The 19,951-nt window shown below is 41.7% G+C and overlaps 1 non-coding gene across 1 annotated transcript; it reads right to left on the reverse strand.

Annotated features, from left to right (window-relative positions):
• Positions 1 to 3,085: 3,085 nt before the first annotated feature.
• Positions 3,086 to 3,225, reverse strand: LOC111828158. Its single transcript, XR_002831947.1, has one exon. It is a non-coding gene; the product is annotated as a small nucleolar RNA SNORA48 (small nucleolar RNA).
• Positions 3,226 to 19,951: the final 16,726 nt, after the last annotated feature.

The raw sequence follows: 19,951 nt of genomic DNA on the forward strand, positions 1-19,951 counted from the left end.
ACTGACCCCCCTGATGGCCTGCTTGCCAACTGCCCCCCTGCGGGTCTGCTTACCCCCAACAGCCCTGCCCCCCACCAGCCTGATCACCCACAACTGCCCTCCCCTCTTGGCCTCTAACTGCCTCTACCTCGGCCCCGCCACCATGGCTTTGTCCAGAAGAACATCCGGAAGTCTCCTGGAAGGTCTCCCAGTCTAATTAGCATATTACCCTTTTATTAGTATAGATAGAGGCCTGGTGCATGGGTGGGGGCTGGCTGGTTTGCCCTGAAGGGTGTCCCGATCAGGGTAGGGGTTCCCTTGGGGCCTGGGGCAGCCTGGGCAAGGGGCCTGTGGTGGTTTGCAGGCTGGCCACACCCCCATGGGATGAGGGTCCCCACTGGGGGGCATGGCCAGCCTGGTGAGGGTCTGAGGGCTGTTTGCAGGCTGGCCACCCAGGCTCCCAGACCCTCCTTGAGCGGAGGCCAAAGTGGCTGGAAGCAGGTATCTGGGATTTATTTAGCTTCTATAATTGAAATTTTGTGGCCTTGAGCGGAGCTCAGGGCCAACCAGGGCAGGTGGGAAGCTTGGCTTCCTCCATCGCCAGGGGCAAGCCAAGCCTCCTGTTTGCTCCAGCTCCATGGCCGCAGCCATCTTGGTTGGGTTTATTTGCATGCTCGGTCCTGATTGGCTGATGGGCGTGGCTTGTGCGTGTAGAGGAGGTATGGTCAATTTGCATGTTTCTCTTTTATTAGATAGGATAACCATCAAATACAACCACCCTGAGGTTACTAAGCATTATGCCTATTTTGTGAAATGATGCATAGAGAGAGAAACAATTTACCAGATGTTACAGTTAGTAAGTAACCAAGCTGAGGTTTGAACCCACGCAGTCTGGCTCCAAAATCCCATTCCCAAATTAACTGCTCAGCAACTCAGAAAAAAGTTGAGCAAACAGGCAAATTTTACCTGCTGCAAAAGTCTAGCCTTAGAGTATCTATAAACTAATAAACTCTCCCTGAGCCTGCAGTGTTGGGTCACTTCATCCCAGAAGTATACACAGTAGAAAATAGGCTGGAGTAAAAGCCATGGGATTTGGCCTGGCCAGCATAGCTCAGTGGTTGAGCATCAACCTATGAACCAGGAGAGGTCACATTTTAATTTCCAGTCAGGGCACATACCCAGGTGTGGGCTCCATCCCCAGTAGGGGGTTTACAGGAGGGGATTCTCTCTCATCATTGACGTTTCTGTCTCTCTCTCTTTCTCTCCCTTTTCATATTTAAAAAAATATATTTAAAAAAAAAAGCCATTGGGCCCTAGCTGGTTTGGCTCAGTGGATAGAGCATTGGCCTGCGGACTAAAGGGTCCCAGGTTTGATTCCAACCGGGCGCATATGCTCGGGTTATGGGCTCAATTCCCCCTAGTAGAGGGGTACAGGAGGCAGCCAACCAATGATACTCTCTCATCATTGATGTTTCTATCTCCCTATATCCCTTCCTCTCTGAAATCAATAAAAAAAATGTATTTTTAAAAAAGCCATTGGATCTGAATTCTAGTCCTGACACTGATCTCAAGTAATATGACTGAGCAGCCTTTCCAGACCACAATTTTATTTGGAAAAAAAGGAAGAAGGCTGATTTTCTTCTAGACCAAAAGGTCTATTAGCCTATCTTCCTCTTGATTTTATTGGTGAGAACAGAACTAAAATGAGTTGATTCATTATCAGGCTGCCAGAATGGCCTAATTCTCACAGTGATCTCTGCTGGTCAGTACCTCTATCCCTGCAGCACTGGCACACGAGCCACACTGGGCTTTCTACATCTGTGAGCTCTCTTTTCTGCTATTTTGGTAAAAAGACAAGACCCCCCAAAAGACATTTACCTACTAAATTATTTGGGGAACTCAAGCACAATCAACTAGAGAAAGGGCAACATAACACATCAAGTCTAGATCCCTGATATTCAACCAACCAAATTCTAGTTTATTCATCCATATGGCTTATACATCTCCACTTGAACATCTGACATCCCTAACCTCTTCGTCTGAAACAGAACTCTTGATCTCCACACCCCGCAAATGCTCTGCCCCTCCTCCTGCCTTCCCCATCTCAGTAAGTGGTCTTCTCACCTACTTACTTTCACCTACACTATAATATCAAGTCCTGCTAGCTCTACATTCAAAGAATTAAATTAAAATGCCTCACCATGGCCTGTAATGCCCCATTTAATCTGGACCCAGTCTTTCCCTACCTCATCTTCCCTACTTCTCTTTGCCTCATCAGCTCCAACCACTCCATTCCTCAAAGAACCTTTTTTCTCACCCAGGCCTTGTATACTTGAAGTCTCTGCTTGAGAGTAGTGGCCTTCTCTGCAAGGTCTTCCTGACCATCCTCTTAAAAAGCCACACAGACCATTCCTTCTCCTTCTATCTATTCAATCCTTATTCTCTGCTGTATTTTCTTCAGAATTTTACCACTAGCCAACATTATATTATGTTTCTTTTCTGTTCTCCCCTCCCCCATTAAAATGTAAGTTCTACAGTAAGAACTTCCTCTTTTTTTCATTACTCTATCCCCAGTTTCAACAATAGTGCCTGGCACAGTGTTTGTTGACTGAATAAATTTTCCTATCCTCCAGTTATCTGCCCAACCCTACATGAAATAACTGCTAGAGATGCCTCAGCTATGGATATCTCCTTCCCTTCCCAGCTAAATCTTTAGGTAGTGTTTCCAACCTCTCATGTTCATTTAGGACTAACACACTGAAATCTGGGCTCTAGTCCACTCCTTTGAAAGTGCTCATTAGGTTCCACAACCTTCCTGATTTCAACAGTCCCAGCCAATGAACACTTCATTCCTTATCTTCTTGACCTTTCTGCAGAAAAACTGTCAATATCCTCCTTCCGGCAAATCACCTTCCTAAACTTCAAAGCAATACTCTCTCCTGGTTCTCCTCCTACTCTCCAGGCTGTCCCCAGTCAGTCAGTGCCCTGCTCCTTTAATGTTGTGTTCCCAAGGACTTAAAGATCAGTCTCCTCTTCTCAATCCACATGTTCTCACCATTACTGATCAATCAACTCTACTACTATAGATTCATCTTCTTCTTTTTTTTTATATGCCTCAGGCATGAAACAGCTCTGGCCACTGACACAGGCATCAAGCTAGGATGAACTAAGGACTATACATCTGCTTTGCCCCTGACTGATATAAGAGCAACACCACCAATCAGGTGTCTCCTTGCTATAGATTCATCTTCTTAGCTCAGACATCTTCCTCCTAAATTCCAGACCCACATATTCAGCTGCCACTGGACATCTCTACCTGGATGTCCCATAGGTACCTCAAATCCAACATGTTGAAAATGGAAAGTCACTTCTCTTTTCCCTGCTTCCTACCCTTAATACATGCTTCCCTGCCCTAGATAAACATCTTGATGAATGGCAGTGACCAACCAATCAAGCCAAAACCCTAAGTTTTCCTAGACATTGTTCTTCCTCAATCCCTATGCCTAATCAGTCACCAAATATATCTCCTATTTGTACTCACTACAGCAACTGTCTTATCTTATGCTCATTTACCTGTCCCCCCTCCTCCTTGTAAGTCCATCCTTCAGATGCCATATTTCCCATGGCCTCCACTCAAAGGACACTCTTTCTGTTCATGGAATACCCTCCCCCACACCACCTAGCCAGCAATCTATCAACTCCCAGCTCAAATGCATGACTTCTTTTAGGATGCCTTCATGAATTCACCCATGAAACTGAGAAGCCTCCCACATCTATTCTTTCACTATACCTTTTAAGTATAAACTTCTTATAGTTATTTCACTGTATTATAATCACCTGTCTCATCTCAGAGGGTTGGAACCCTCTTTGTTTTTTTGTCTCCAGTCTCCAACACAATGTCTCCACACAGAAAAGGTATTCAATATATATTAAGTGAAAGATTAAAGCAGGGGTCAACAAACCATGGCCCACCACCTGTTTTTGTACAGCCTACTAGCTAAGAATACTTTTTAGAAAAGGAAATTCTAAAGAATAATATTCGGTAAGGCCTGAAAATTACATGTAATTCAAATTTCAGTGCCCATAAACAAAGGTTTATTGGATCATAGCCATCCATACTCACCTGTGTATGTTTAGTCTTATGGCAGCTTTCATGCCACAACAACAGAGTGGAGGAGTTGCAACAGAGACCATATGGCCCACAAAACCGTGGGTGCTATCTAGCTCTGCACAGAAGTGTGCTGATCTTTGCATGAAATATAAGTGAAAATGGGCTTTGGTTTCTGACAGAATTAATTCAATTCCTGGTTTTACCATTTACTATTTTTATGACCTAGGACAAATAACCTAACCTCTGAGACCCAATTTCTTATTTTGTAAAATGGGAAAACATCTTACTGTGTTGTTTTAAAATTTTACTAAGCCCTTTGAGGTCCCTTGCTGTAGAAACTAGTCTATAAAGGGCCAGGTACAGAGTATGGCCAGGGTCTGAATCCCCGCTGTATCACAGATCATGTGACTTTTAGCAAGGTACTTAATTTCTCAGTGCATCAACTTCCTCGTCTGTAAAACTGGGATAATGATATGTATCTCAAAGGACAGTTGCAAGAATGAAATGAGTTGGCACATGTGAAATGCTGAACATCAATGCCTGTCAGGTAGTAAGCACTCAATATATAGTACTACTAGAGGCCTGGTGCACAAAATTAGTGCACGGGTAGAGTTCCTAGGCCTGGCCGGCGATCAAGGCCAATTGGGGCCTTCTGGCTGCTGGCCAAGCCTCCCTTCCCCGGCTGCTGGCCGGGACCTTCCTTCGTTCCATACTGCCCCCTGGTAATCAGTGCACGTCATAGCTAGCGATCGATCTCCCGGTTGAACTCCAGTGGAAACAATTTGCATATATATATATACACACACACTGAGTGGCCAGATTATGATCACCTGACGTTTGTAGGCAAATTAGCTATAATTTCGCACTGAAGTTGCTAGAGGGCCAGATCATTATAAATAGGGAAGCAGGTTGTTTACCACAACAGTAGAAGTGATTTTTTTCTGAAGATATGGGTAAACAACGCGATTTAACAACCTTTGAATGTGGGAGATACACACACACACACACACACATATACACACACTGAGTGGCCAGATTAGTATGACCACCCCACCAGCACTTCATTGGGCCACCTTTTGCCTTCAATATTGCGGCGATTCTTCTTGGCATCGACTCCATGAGATGTTGAAAGGTGATGCGAGGAATCTGACACCATGCCTGATGAATAGCACTGTCCAGTTCTGTGAGATTTGATGGTTGTGGAACCAGCTGCCTGATGGCTCTTTTAACTTCATCCCACAAATGCTCAATTGGATTGAGATCTGGTGATTGTGGGGGCCACCTAAGCAAGGTAAAATCTCCCTCATGTTCCTGAAACCACTCCGGCACAATACGAGCACCGTGGCATGGCGCATTGTCTTGTTGGAAGAAGCCATCTCCATTGGGATACGCCATCAACATGATCAGCAACGATACTTAGGTATGTTGTACTACTATTCAGATGTTGTTCCACACGAATTAAAGGGCCCAAATCATGCCAGGAAAACATGCCCCAAACCATAACACTGCCCTCACCAGCTTGAAGAGTTGTACTCATGCATGTGGGATGCTTGCTTTCATGTTGTTTCCGCCAAATTCTCACTCTGCCATCTGCATGATGCAACTGGAAACTGTGATTCATCGGACCACATGACTTTTTTTCCAATGCTCAACTGTCCAATCCTTGTGTTCCAGTGCAAATTGGAGATCTTTTATCTTGGTAACTGCAGACAGCAAAGGTGTTCGAACAGGCCTTCGGCTTCCATATCCCATACGATGCAGTGTACAGCTAATTTGCTTACAAACGTCAAGTGGTCATAATAATCTGGCCACTTACGTTCAAATATATCCCACATTCAAAGGTTGTTAAATCACGTTGTTTACCTATATCTTCAGAAAAAAATCACTTCTACTGTCGTGGTAAACAACCTGTTTCCCTATTTATAATGGTCTGGCCCTCTAGCAACTTCAGCGTGAAATTATAGCTAATTTGCCTACAAACGTCAGGTGGTCATAATAATCTGGCCACTCAATGTAGGTCAATATAACAGACACTTGATTAATATTAGTTTCTCCCCTCCTCACGTCTTCATCTCCTCTACCTTCCATCCCTATTCAAAGAAGGCTTCATCTAGGCAGATGCCGCTGACCCAGAGCCGCCCATGACCAGCCCTTGGGCTACATCTCCTTCAAACTGTTTGTGTCAAAGTTCCAAAGATAGCAGAAAACTTCCGTGCTCTGAGCACTGGGGAGAAATAAAGGTTCCTGCTTTCACAGAATTATTCCAGGATTTGTGTGCCAGGGTGGTGACTTCACACGCCATAATGGCACAGGTGGCAAGTTCATCTATGGCAGTGGTTCCCAAACTTATTTGGCCTGCCGCCCCCTTTCCAGAAAAAATATTACTCAGCGCCCCCTGGAAATTAATTTTTAAAAAATTTTAATAGCAATTAAACAGAAAGATCTATGTATTAATGTTTCTACCTTTTTCGTAAAATATAGTAAAGAAAGGTGTAAATTAGAAACATTGAAGTTTGAAATTATGAAACTATTTATTGAACTCAGAATAGAAAGGTAATACAAAAAAAGTTAAAACAAATGCACCTGTGGCCATCACCGCCCCCCTGGACGCTGCAGCGCCCACCAGGGGGCGGTAGCGCTCACTTTGGGAATCACTGATCTATGGGGAGAAATTTGAGGATGAGAACATCCTGAAACATACAGGTCCAGGCATCTTGTCCATGGCAAATGCTAGACCCGACACAAACGGTTCCCAGTTTCTCATCTGTGCTGCCAAGACTGAGTGGTTGGATGGTGAGCATGTGGTCTTTGGCCAGGTGAAAGACAGCACGGATATTGTGACAGCCATGGTGCACTTTGGGTCCAGGAATGGCAAGACCAGCAAGAAGATCACCACTGCTGACTGTGGACAACTCTAATAAATTTGACTTGTGTTTTATCTTAACCATCAGACCATTTCTTCTGTAGCTCAGGAGAGCACCCCTTCAGCCCAATTTGCTTGGAAAATATATATAAAAACCTAAGCGACCGGCCGATAGCTATGACACGCACTGACCACTAGGGGAAGACATTCAATGCAGGAGTGGAAACCACACGCATGGAAACATGGAACAAACTGATGAATCTCAGAGGGAAGGGAGGAGCGGGGAGGACGGGAAGAGATTAACCAAAGATCTTATATGCATACTACAGGCCCAGTGCACAAATCTGGGGTCCCTCGTCCTGGCCTGTGGGGATCAGGCCAAAACTGGCCTGGTGCACAGATCCGTGCATTGGTGGGGGGGTCCCTTGGCCTGGCCTGTGCCCTCTCGCAATCCAGGACCCCGAGGGGAATGTCAGAGAGCCGGTTTCAGACCGATCCCCGCAGGCCAGGCCGAGGGACCCCACTAGTGCACAAATCCATGCACGGGGCCTTTAGTGTTCTATAATCTTTGTGCTCTTGCCACAGCTCACTGGGTTCCATCATTTCCTTTCCCCTTCCTTCCTAGTCTAGCTGGATTGTAGAGTTAAGTTTATGATTATGAAATAAAAACTAAACAGTTGTCAAAAAAAAAAAAAGCCTTCATCTAAAGGAGTAAGCCAATATCTGCATGATAAGTGCTGTTAGTGTCTTTGTGGCTTCCAAGTCACTTCACAATTATGTTCTTCTCTTAGCAATCTGATGATCCTCCCTTCTCCAGACACTTTCTTCCTTAGAAATCTAGCCAATCCCCGAATTCAATGTAGGGGCTATAAAATTCTTAACTTTAGCTAAGATCTCTCTCCCCTGAGTGGCACTACAGCATTTTGTAACTCTTGATTTCTACCTAATGGCCTACCCTCACTTTAAATTCAAAACGTTAAAAGCTGAAAATTGCTTTACCCCATCTCTCCTCTGGCTAGTTTGTCCTGAAATTATACTTTAGTCCTTGCTCTCTCACATGGAGACCTTATTTCAAGTCATTTTTTTTTGTTTTGTTACCACTGCCATGGACTAATTCAGGCCCTTTTAACTTCAAGTTTATTTCACCAAAAAGCCTCTAACTGGACTCCCTGCCATAGGCCATAATCTCTTCTGAACACTCTAATCTTCCTAAAACATACCATTTTTCATCATGACCTTTCTCTGCTTAAAACTTGAGATGCACTGCCCTCTCTTTTCTATCCTATAATCCAGGGGTCCTCAAACTACGGCCCGGGCCACATGCAAATACAAATATTGTATTTGTTCCGTTTTGTTTTTTTACTTCGAAAATAAGATATGTGCAGTGTGCATAGGAATTTGTTCATAGTTTTTTTTTCTAAACTATAGTCCGGCCCTCCAAAGGTCTGAGGGACAGTGAACTGGCCCCCTGTTTAAAAAGTTTGAGGACCCCTGCATCGGTATGGAAAAAGGAAAAGATTCACTTTCGTGTGGCAACCAAAATCCTTTCCTATCTATCTTGCTCCAATCCTCCTTTCTAATCTGATCACCCACGTTAAACATACCATCACTTTGCCCTGGCTGGTGTGGCTCATTTGGTTGAGCATTGTCCCATACACCAAAATGTTGCCAGTTCGATTCCGGGTCAGAGCACATGCTGGGTTGTGGGTTCGGGCCCAGGTTGGGGTGAGTATGAGAGGCAACTATCAATGTTTCTTTCTCTCTCCCTCTTCCTCTCTCTAAAAAATCAATAGAACGAGATTTAAAAAAAATACCATCACCTTACATTTATGCAGTGCTTTCTTTAACTTAGAAAACATTTTTACAAGTGCTGGCACTTCATCACCACACAACTTTAGAGAGAAGCAAAACAAGCATTAGTATCCTTCTTTTACAGAAGAAAAAACAGACTTCTAGCACTGAACTAAAGTCAAAACAAAGGGTCCCTGTTCCACTTTCCCCTCGGAATTGTACACAATCAATCAATCTTTCTAATACCTCACTCCTACCACTAATATATAGGAGTCTTCTGTTCCAGAAACTCTGGTCTCCTTGTCCCATCCACCTACCTCCAACCCACCTCATGTTTTCTTAGCTCTGCACTTTATCTCCCACTATTCTCCCACTTGGTAGACACCTCTGTCCCCAACTCTTGTTATAAAAACAGAAAACGTCTTCAAGTCCTGAGTTTAAATGCCAACTTTTTGGGAATGACTTCTCTGACACCCAAAAAGCATTCTATTCCACTTGCCAACACTGTGGAACTTGTAACTGATTTGACACTTATTGCCCAAGTCATACTATAGCTAGTTTATTTTATATGCTTGACCTTCCCATATCTACTCCAGGAGGAAAACGTATTAGAGTTTTCTATTTTCCTCACAGTACCTATGACAATATCTTGTCCATAAGGACTCAAAGTTCTGGATTAGACAGCCTAGGCCAGTGTCTTCAAATAGCCAGGCACAATTCATGAGTAGAATGAGAAATCAATCCAGAAGGTCACAACTAGTATTTTTGTTTTTAATAAAACAGAATAGAAAATGGAATGCATCTCTCATAATAAAGATGAGTACTGCCGAAACCGGTTTGGCTCAGTGGATAGAGCGTCGGCTTGCGGACTGAAAGGTCCCAGGTTCGATTCCGGTCAAGGGCATGTACCTGGGTTGCGGGCACATCCCCAGTGGGAGATGTGCAGGAGGCAGCTGATCGATGTTTCTCTCTCATCGATGTTTCTAACTCTCTGTCTCTCTCCCTTCCTCTCTGTAAAAAATCAATAAAATATATTTAAAAAAAAAAAAAAAAAAAAAAAAAAGATGAGTACTGTTTTGTGAAACTTATTTCATTACATATGTATATAACTACTGACATAATATCAAATAGTTTTTGTTAAAATATATTTTTCATTTTTTGTTAGAATATTTTTTCATAGTGTAGATGAGTACTGTTTTGTAAAACTCTTATTTCATTACATATGTATGTAACTACTGACTCATGTATTTTTTTAAGTTTGAAAGCTGCTAATGTAGATGACCCAATTTCTAGGCTCCAGGATTTTACATACAAACCAGGGAGATATTTTTTCTCAACCAAACTGTATACCCTCCAAGAAAATTCAGTGAAACAGAATACATAGATAGTACATAGGGGCTGAGGGAGACAAAGCTTAAGAGTGATGAGTGTAGGGGAAAGTTTGTAAAAAATGTTTCTTAGAGCTGGGCCAGTGTGGTTGAGTGTCGACCTATGAACCAGGAGGACACGATTCAATTCTGGTCAGGGCATACACCTGAGATTGCAGGCTCGATCCCCAGTAGGGAGCATGCAGGAGGCAGCCAGATTCTCTCTCATCATTGATGTTTCTATCTCTCTCTCCCTCTCCCTTCCTCTCTGAAATCAACAAAAATATTTTTTTTAAAAAATGTTTCTTAGAGATGTTGAAATAAGCTACAAGGTATTTAGTTTCCAGACTCTGCCATTTATTTAGCCAAAAAGACCACTATATAGAAGGGTTTCCAAAATTTTCTCAAAGCACTGACACTTAAGCCTAGTGCTTACTGCTGCCTACAATATAAGAGGATGCAGGATCTGGCCCCCACTATCCCAGCCTCAGTTCCTACCTCCTTTCCCCCTCAATCACTTTCCTCCTTGGCCTCATTGCTATTCCCAGACATTCCAAGTTTCAGGGCCTCTGCACTTGCTGTACATTCAGACATATCCTACCTTCCTCCTTTAAATATCCTTCTCTGTTAATGTCCCATCTTCAGAAAGGCCCTCCATGACCACCATATATAAAGGAGGACCCCCTTCCCTAGTCCCTTAACCTGCTGTATGGTTTTTCATAACACTTGCCACCTCTTAACACCCTACTGCATATTTCTTCCTCCACTAGAGGCCCGTTGCACGAAATTTGTGCATGGGGGGGGGGAGGGGAGGGGGTGTTCCCTCAGCCCAGCCGTACCCACTCCAATCGGGGACCCCTCTCACAATCTGAAACCGCTGGCTCCTAACCACTCTCACCTGCCTGCCTTCCTGATTGCCCCTAACCCTTCTGCCTGCCTGCCTGATCGCCCCTAACTGCCTCTGCCTGCCTGCCTGGTAGCCCCTAATCTCTCTGCCTGCCTGCCTGCCTAATTGCCCTCCCCTGCCGGCCTGATTGAGCCTCCAACTGCCCTCCCCTGCTGTCCTGATCTCACCTCCAACTACCCTCCCCTGCCAGCCCAGTTGCCCCCGACTGCCCTCCCCTGCCGGCCTGATCTCTCACCCCTAACTGCTCTCCCCTGCTGGCCTGATCGCCCCTAACTGTCTCTGCCTGCCTGATCACCCCTAACTGCCCTCCCTTGCCAACTGCCTTCCTCTGCTGGCCAATTTGGTTCTGATTGGTCAATTTCTATGCCAGTCAGTGTCAAAAGCTCCACCTCCTAGGCAGCCATTGGCTCCTCACAGTTGACCCAGATTTGGTTCTGATTGGTCAGTTTCTATGCCAGTCAGCATCTCTGGGCCTATCAACGGGGCCTGACCAGAAAGGCGGGACTGATCAGCAGCCCCGGTGGAGGCCTGGAGAGAAATGGAGGCGCGGCTGTTGGCCAGGCTGGGAGAGAAAGAGGCTAGTTCTGATCAACGGCTGCCACAAAGGCTACGGATCAGACCCTAGCTCGCTCTCTAGGCCAGCGGTTCTCAACCTGTGGGTCGCGACCCCTTTGCAGTCAAACGACCCTTTCACAGGGGTCGCCTAAGACCATCCTGCATATCAGATATTTACATTACGATTCATAACAGTAGCAACATTACAGTTATGAAGTAGCAACGAAAATAATTTTATGGTTGGGTCACAACATGAGGAACTGCATTTAAAGGGCCAAAAGGTTGAGAACCACTGCCCTAGGCAGTCAGTGCTGGGTCTGGTCGAGCCTTCGTTGTAACGAACCCATGGCTCTTTATTATATAGATGGTCTATCCCCAGGATCCACAAACTTTTTCTGTAAAGAGCCAGATAATACATATTTTCAGCTTTCTCTGTCACAGTTACTCAACTCTGCCACTCTAGTACAAAAACAGCTTTGACAATATGTAAATGAGCAGATGTGGCTATGCTGCAATAAAACTTTCTTTACAAAAACAGGTAGCCCTGGCCAGGTGGCTCAGTTGGTTGGAGTCATTCAGTACACCAAAAGGTTGTGGGGTCCAGTTCCCAGTCAGGGTGCATACAGGAGGCAACTGATCCATGTTTCTCTATCACATCAACGTTTCTCACTCTCCTTTCCTCTCTAAAATCAATAAAAAAACAACATATCCTTGGGTGAGCATTAAAACAAACTAAAAAACAACAAAAGAGGTAGCCAGCTGGATTTGGCCCACAGGCCATATACTCCTGCTACACTCCTTCTAATAAAAAGTGACTGTCACAAGGACAAGGATCTTCTCTGGCCCCAAGTACACTTTTGATAAATGTCTGTTGAGTAAATAAATAGCACTAGTCTGGAGTCCGGAGTTACAATCTTCTTCTACCTCCAAATAACAGGCTGTTCAAGAAGAATGAGGACAAGGTCAGCAGCTTCATTTCCATTTAGTAGTAGCACATCATGAAAGATGGTTGTACACTCAGTGTGCTTGTCAACAGCAGTGACCGTCTCACACACAAATGCCTTTGGTCACAACGGGGACCTGAGAACATGTTAAAACAGACTGCTGGGCTTCCCTCACAGAAGTGCCAATTCAGTATGTTTAGGGTACTGTCCAAGAATCCGTCTTTCCAACAAGTGCCCAGATGATGCTGATACTGCTGGTCCTGAGTCACACTTTGAGAACCACTGGATGAGAGTACCTAAATACTAGAGTACTAACATTTTTATACTTTTTTTGTTGTTGTTGGTTACAAATCCCTTTATTTTCATATGACTTACATGTAAATCTTTTTAATTGATATAAATGCTCTTCAATCTGAACAGCCTACAAAGTGATCAGAATTTATATACATTTGTAGATGTCTATAAAGTGGGATTCTATTGTAATGGTAACTAAAGTAGGTTAAAAAATAATTTTAAGGTGAAAAAGTAAGGAAAAATCTAGGTTCCTAGAAGAGAAATTTAAGAAGCAGAAATCCAGAATGTTAATGAATAGACCAGTAAGGATATGGCAATACTGCATCAAAATGTACATACAGCCCTTGCTGGTTTGGCTCGGTGGACAGAGTGTCGGCCTGCGGACTGAAGGGTCCCGGGTTTGATTCCGGTCGAGGGCATATGCCCAGATTGTGGGTTTGATCCCCAGTAGGGGACATGCAGGAGGCAGTCGATCAATGATTCTCATCATTGATATTTCTATCTCTCTCCCTTCCTCTCTGAAATCAATAAAGATATATTTTTTTAAATGTACCTACAGAAGATACAGCATATGATCAACCATAAATTAGCAGATTCCCAATGCACAAGTCTAAAGATGATTTTCAGCTAAGATCAAATATTTTTGGTGAGAGATTAAATAAAGATGATGTGGTACATATATACAATAGAATATTACTTGGCCATAAAAATGATATCTTATAATTTTCAACAACATGGATGGACCTAGAGGGTATTATGCTAAGAGAATAAATAAGTCAGACAGAGAAAGACCAATAATATATGATTTCACTTATATGTGAAATGTAATAAACAAATAAGCAGAACAGAAACAGACTCACAGATATAGAGAACAAACTGATGGTTGCCGGAGTGGAGGGGGATTATTGAGGGGCTGGGTGAAAAAGGTGAAGGGATTAAGAAGTACAAGTTGGCAGTTACAAAAGTCATGGGGATGTTAGTATAGTAACATGGTACCAGATGGGTACTAGACTTATCCCAGGGATCATTTTGTAAGTTATATATATGGCTAACCACTATGCTGTAAAACTAAAACTGATATAATATTGAATGTCAACTGTAATTGAAAAAGTATTTTGGTAAAAACTTAGCATCTGAATTAAGCTGTGCTAAGCGTAGAATATACATCAACTTTGTAAAGAAAAAGACTGTAAAAATATCTCATTAACAAAGTTTATGTTGATTACACATGAAAATGTTATTTTGGATATATTGGGCTAAAGTATTAAATTATTAAAATTAATTGTACCTTCTCAGTTGTTACTGTGGCTACCAGAGAGTTAAAATTACATGTGACTTGCACTAGATTTCCATTGGAAGGTGATATAGTGTACCCCAATTCTGCAAATAGCTTTGCTATCTCCTCCCCCTTTGGGTGATTTCTATAAAGCTTCTAGAAAATGTTATGGAGCAATGAATGAACATGAAGATATGAGCATGTTTAACATTGACTGAAGATCTTTGACCTTGGCCTAATGTAGGAACACCATAGGTCAAGTGCTCATCCATTGTCACTTGATGTTCTAATCACCATACTAGTATTTCCTAGGGAAAATTAGTCCCCTCCCCCACCATTCTGTATATCCATATCAATACCTATACAAACACACTGCAGTTTACATTCATTTCAAATTGCAACTGAATGTATCAGAATCCCTAGTAGTGTTCATAAAGCTGAACATAACATCTCTGACTATAAAAACTACCTGGTTCCCAGCACCCTACCACCCCCAGCGCCCAGCATGTTATTTCCTTCTTACTGAAAGAGACACATCTGTAACAATTCCTGTAATCCCTCCGTTTTACTAGTACTTCAATGCCCTTAACTCTGATGTTAGAAAGCTTTGCACTGGCTTGTACTGCCTCACTTCTACAGCCACAGAGGAAGGCCCCCAAAGGAGGACACTGACACGGGTTGAAAAAGAATAGCAGAAGTAGGGTCTAGTTACCCAACAGCTGCTATATAACCACTGCAAAAAACTACACTGAATAGAAAAATTAAACATTTCATCCCGAGTTCTTTTCTCTCCAAGCATAAAAAAGATACAAACCTATAAGGAATAATCTATTTGAACATATTTTAACATATGCAGACAGATATGTTTTGAGACTTCCATAGTCTAAGGGCAATACTGTTATGGAGAGAAATGCACTGCTGGGTGGAATTAGAAATAACTGTTAAATAAAAATAAGCTTTAAAAAAAGGAGGGGGTTGCAAATAATGCCAAAAGATTAAAATACTTATATGATTCCCCTGGCCGGTTTGGCTCAGTGGACAGAGCATTGGCCTGCGGACTGAAGGGTCCCAGGTTTGATTCCAGTCAAGGGCATGTACCTTGGTTGCGGGCACATCCCCAGTAGGAGGTGTGCAGGAGGCAGCTGATCGATGTTTCTAACTCTCTATCTCTCTCCCTTCCTCTCTGTAAGAAATCAATAATATATATAATACATATATAATTTAGTTACCTTGTCACAAAATATAAACTTTAAGGACTAATTCCAGCACACTGAAAAAGACCACAGCCCATACAACAGGAAAGCATGTAAATCCCAAACATGTGTTTCAAACCACTGAATGTTATCATCCTGCACAGGGTCAACAACTTGTGGCCAGCTCTGGAGATGACTCTGAGTGCTACTCAAGTAGGTAGTCCATAAATATTCACTGGATGAATGACCGAATGAACCAGAAAACTCATGCACATGGTACAATTACTATGCAGAACCCACAGCCAGTTAATCTGAAACCAGAGCCAGGAGTAGCTAGAACAAAACATACCCTGAGTCTAGTCCCTGGCCATTCCCCCACGAGCCAGCTCTCTTAAGTTATTTTTGCTCTATGTAGTTTATCCATCTCATCTTTTATGAAAATTGTAAGCCTTCTTTCCCACAATATCCCTTCCTTTTAACCAGCTTTCCCAGATAAAAACGGAGGAGAGTATTTTCCAGTCTCATCATTTTTTAGACAAGTATTACCATCTCTAACAATCACCCACAAATGTGCAGTGGACCTCCCAAAGGTCAGACACCATGCTAAGAGGTAAGGTACAAAGGTAAGTAACACTATACCTACCCTTCAGGTAGCCTGTGGGGAGGCAGACAGACAAGTAAACAATGATAGCTGTAAAAAAAAAAAAAATGCCTGGAGAATAAGGCAGGAGTGCCACTGGATGGACCCTTAACTTTGCTAGTTGGGAGGGGAGGATGATAGGCTTAGAGGAACAATTTAAAAAGAAATCAAAACTAAAAAATAAATTATCATCGAAATGCCTGACTGTTGTGATAGTCAAAGCATAAGTTAGCACTCTAAAGTGACTCTTCTAATGAAAATCCTCTTATTCTGGAAAGAGTTGACGTTCCTGACACTGGCACTGAGTACTATCAAGAGAGGAAAACCCCGTACACAATTCAGCAGAAGATAATGCAAACCAAATCAGTCATGATATCAAGAGCCTTTACCCACTCCTTGTCGTCCCTCCTGGATGAAGGTGACTAGACTGACCCACTCTTGTGAGTTGGTTTTTCTAGCAGCAGTGCTGGATTTGCAGGATCCATCCCTGACACCCCTGTGGCCACTGGCCCGTCTGCTGGACTGCTGGTTGGAACTGTGGTCATGGAAGAGATAAACTGATGGACCCACACTCTGCTTTGTTACTATTCAAAAAGACAACTAAAAACATGATTCACAAACACCATGGGAACGCATGAGAGAGGTAGAAGGGATGGCACCATGGAAATTGCCTCACAAGGCAATTCATCTTTCCCTAGTTTCACAGGACACTGAGTTTTCATCTCCTGGTACCAACACTCAGGACGTTTCATGAGGCACGAATTGGTTTGTTTCTGACTGTGGCTACAGATCATGTCCAAGCTTCATGTCCACCTTGCCTTTCCTCTGCCATCACCCTCCAGGCCTCTTGTCGTTTACCACCCCAAGAACACCCTCTTTTCTTCACCACTTCCTTCCTTACCATAGAATCAAGGTAATAATATGTTCCCTTAGGAAACTGTCTGCCTTATCCCTTTATCTTTCACATGAATCAGGACATGGCTTATTTTAAAAATTAAAGTATTTATACAGATCAGAGCATATTTTTTTAAATGCTCTGATCTGTATAATTAAGGGGCTCTTGGCTTAATTTTAATGAATAACTTCAGTGAGTGAAAAAAATATATTATTTTAAGGAAATGAAAAACATCATGGCTCCTGGCACAACACTGAAATTAATCTTTTATAAATAAATATTTTAATTATGAACAGCACTCTAGTTTTAACTTTTATGAATATGAATTGTAGGAAATGTTTCCTTTTGAGTCTATATTTATGCCAGTAGCCCAAAAGCAGTATTTATAATGTAATTAAAAAAACACTATTTCTAGAATAATCCAACGATGCCTTAACCTTCACTAAAAACAACTTTTTGGAACCTCCATTTAAAAAACGAAAACAGCCCCGGCTGGATGGCGTAATTGGTTGGAGCGTCCAGTACACCAAAAAGGTTGCTGGTTCGATCCCAGGTCAAGGCAAGTATGGGAGACAACGAATTAATGTTTTTCTCTCTCATCCCTCCTCCTCTCCCCCTAAAATTAAAAAAACAAAAACAAAAAAACCCCACATATCCTTGGGTGAGGATTAAAAACAAAACCCACCAAACCTCAGCAAATGTATATAGATGCTATAGAGCTGATGACTCATAAATGCATGGATTTTTTTAAAACACGGCAAAGCTAATATGAAGGAACTTGTTTGGTCATTTCATATCAGAAGTTTCCTAAGTTTCTACTGTGAAAAAATATTGAATCTTTAAATAAGTTTGCTGTTAATACAGCTTAAGATTCTAAAACTAAAAGGAATTTCTTCCAAATTAAATCTCCAATTTAAAGGAGAGTAAAGTTATATTTTATTGCAATAAAACACAAATGTCAATACAGGAAAAATGGGCTTCAAAATCTACTTTATATGAAATCATGAATCAAAACTCCAGAAATTAAAATATTTACATTCTTATCTTTCTTTTATTGAAAGTCAAGGTAAATATAATTCATGATGTATTGAAATTGAAAAAGTATAAAAATATCATAATCCTTTATAGATCACAGTTAAAGTAAAATAAACTGACTGACATGATAAAGATCTTTTCAGTGGGAGTTAATTTTACTTTGCTACAGGAAGGCAAAAGTCACCACATTAAAATCACATGTTAATTACCAATCTTGTCTTTGTAATCCCCAAATTCTGAAAACAAAATTATTGCAATTCACTCTGGGATTGTTTATATATGTGTTTTTAGTGTCAGACAATTTTTAGAAAAGAGAAAATCTGAATCTACTAACAGAAGAATGGTACAATTAAAAAAAAATGGTACAACTTTCAGAAATTAGATTAATGGCCTGCCCACTCTTATACTTTACATTTAAAAAATAAACAGTATCACAAATGCTTCTGAAAATAACAAAACAATATGATCACCTGTCCATTTATCCACTATCATTTTTACATATGGAAATCTTCAAAGCTAGGGAAAGCATAAGTCAAGTAAAGACAAGGACTGTATTTGAAATATCAAATAATTTTATCCAAATCCAAGAGTAATCCACAAAAAGTTAAGAAAGCACTCAAGAAAAAAAAAAAAACATTAGCCCTGGCCAATGTGGCCCAGTTAGTTAGCATCGTCCTATGCACCAAAAGTTGGCAAGTTCAATTCCTGGTTAGGGCATGGAAAGGAGGCAGGCAATCAATGTTTCTCACATCAATGTTTCTCTCTTCCACTTTCCCTTCCTCTCTTTCTCTCTCAAATCATAAAAAACATTTTTTAAAAGAAAAAAGTGTTAGAAATTACAATAGATTGCCTCTGAAATTGGACAAAATTATGAAGAAAAACGGTAATTATTGTCATCAACTTGTCCTTTTCTTATGGCATGTCTCACACTGTGCTATAGTTAAGGTAAGGAGCTGTGTCTCATTTATCCTCACATTCCTTGGTATCTAGCAAAGTGCCTAATACATAATAGCAACTGAAAAAAGGTTGAATGACTTAAGACAATAAGTGTATTCCTAACTCTGGGTAATCAATTAGGTTCCAATTCATGCAAGAACATTCATAACTTCATTTTAGCTAATAAGTACTTAGATGTGTTGTATGTAGAGAAATATTAAACGATACTCTTACAAATAAAATAGAAAATAATTGTTTTCACCAGGTGTAACATGGTATTTGTATAGTGAACATTAAGTAATTGGGCACTTATGTTGTAAAATGTTAACATAACAACATTAAAAAATGAATTAAAACAGACCCTGGGCTTCTGGCTGGGATAGTCATAATGGGCAAGCAGGGGACCATGTAGAGTCCTGCCACCCCCATTCAGGTTCTGGAAAGGTGAGGAGTCTGTTTCCACACCTGGGAACCATTACTTCTATCGCAGTCTGCATAGTGCTGCTGGAAACTGAGGTACAGAACGGGTTTGGTCCATAGATGCAGTCCCCATTACCCTAAAGGAAATGATGGAATACAAAATTCCATTTCCATAAACTCTATAAAGCTTTACCTAGTCTAGAGCAAAAGAAGGCCAATTATAGCCCTGGGCCAAACTGGGCCAAATTCAGCCACCTTCTATGTTTGTAAGGTCTACAAGCCAAGAATGGTTTTTACATTTTTAAATGGTAAACCTAAGAGTCTTATTTCATGACACATGAAAATTATATGAAATTCAAATGTCAGTCTATAAATAAAAGTTTTAATTAGGACAAGGTCGTGCTCGTTCGTTTACATGTTGTCTATAGCTGCATTAACACTACAACGGCAGAGCTGACCTCATGGCTTAACAAACTACAATATTTACTACCTGCCCCTTTTCAGAAGACGTATGCTGACCCCTGCGCTAACGCATTCTATGCTCCTGGCTGCTTCTCCTTTCTCAGAGGTAGTCAGTTCACTGCTTTACAAGGTGGAGAGTCTAACCTTGATAGATGTTCATCTTAGAGCTGTGTTGTCCAAAGTTACATTTACATATAGATACTATATTAGTGCAACTCATTAGGGTGGACACAAAGACAAAGTAACAAATTACATGCATACAGAAGGTACTGAAAAGGAAACA

The sequence above is a fragment of the Myotis lucifugus genome, unplaced genomic scaffold, assembly GCF_000147115.1.
Source record: "Myotis lucifugus unplaced genomic scaffold, Myoluc2.0 scaffold_290, whole genome shotgun sequence".
Classification (NCBI taxonomy): domain Eukaryota; kingdom Metazoa; phylum Chordata; class Mammalia; order Chiroptera; family Vespertilionidae; genus Myotis; species Myotis lucifugus.